A 1,315-nucleotide genomic window follows, 5' to 3' on the forward strand; every position below is an offset into this window, starting at 1 on the left:
ACACCGAGTGCGAATTAATTGAAAAACAAGGGGACAATCGAATTATCTAGTGTGCATTTCCGTTCTGCCAGATAATTGCAATAAATATTACGTACCCGTAACTACGTATTGGTTTGCGCACAGCCAACAGTGCGAATCGACGATTATGACGTAGTTTGGTGTAAACAATAATTTAGTATAATTGTCAAGGACTAAACAGTACGGCCGTTCAATAACCGCGAATGCGGCAATCGCAAACATCGCAGCCAATGCTCGCGTCCCCCCCTTGTCCTTTACATCTTTCTCCCTTAACTGCGCAACCACCGTACTTTACTGTCGTAATCCGCGCGTAAACTCCACATAATGCAGACATACGCGGCAACGTGCCGTCGAAGCTGCCCTTAATGCCCCTTGGTCTATGACTAAATCCCTTCGCAGCAACACGTTCCCGTAATCCTTCTTCAGTAAGCAAGAAAACGGATGGGAACGGGGGATGTAAGTTTCGAAATCATTCGTACATGCAAACCTGACCTAGTTATTTGTTTACCGTTTATCTTTCAATTTCTAGCACCGGGGGAGAAAGAAAACGAGTAGACAAAGATGAAACTACATATTTTATACGCGTAAAAAAAATAAACAAATAGTATATTTCTAATAAAGTGCGAGATAATAAAAAGAGCAACAATTATCGTGGCCTTCGCGAAAATTGAATAGAAAGCGCAAACGATTCCCAACTTTGCTCCGAAGCAAAGTCACTCCACGCATAATCGTTAAAGATCTTTCGTCGTTTACATTGCAAATAATTAGCCGGGACAAACTTTGGGTTTCATCAACAAGAAGGAAAGAGAGAGAGAGAGAGAGAGAAAGAGCAAGAGCGAGAGTTCTCGTAATCACTAAATGTTGTTAATTACACCACAGTTGGCTCAAAACTTTTAACCCTGATTCAAGCACACGTTTCATTGGTTCGGAGGACCCTTAAAAGTTCCTGTTATTTCGTGGCACGTTTCTCGTTTTCCGACTCAGTTTAGACGAATGAACAAAGTGGTAATTACACCGTATACTCGTTAACCGGGCTTACCAACAAGAATCAGCAATCGGCTTCGCGTGAGTTGGAAAAGCCTGCGGTAAAAGCGCGCATATATATAGCTCTCTTTTAATAAAAATAGTACACACCGCATATATATATATATATATAAAATCATTCGTTTCAAACTTAGAGTAGATTAAAAATGTTTTTGGTGCAAAAAACATGATGAGATAACACTTCCATAATTACGAAACGTTTATATCTATACAACACGAATATATAATACAAATATTAATTGCTTATATATAT

At 39.4% G+C, this 1,315-nt stretch overlaps 1 protein-coding gene across 1 annotated transcript in view; it reads left to right on the plus strand.

Moving 5' to 3' along the window:
* The window catches only part of LOC109856700 (neuroligin-4, Y-linked-like), a gene marked incomplete at its 3' end in the record, with an annotated part of 197,917 nt that overhangs the window by 185,332 nt on the left and 11,270 nt on the right, over positions 1–1,315 (plus strand). The gene's annotated exons all lie outside the window — the stretch shown is intronic.

This window comes from Pseudomyrmex gracilis, unplaced genomic scaffold, assembly GCF_002006095.1.
Source record: "Pseudomyrmex gracilis isolate BER0280 unplaced genomic scaffold, ASM200609v1 scaffold_131, whole genome shotgun sequence".
Lineage (NCBI taxonomy): Eukaryota > Metazoa > Arthropoda > Insecta > Hymenoptera > Formicidae > Pseudomyrmex > Pseudomyrmex gracilis.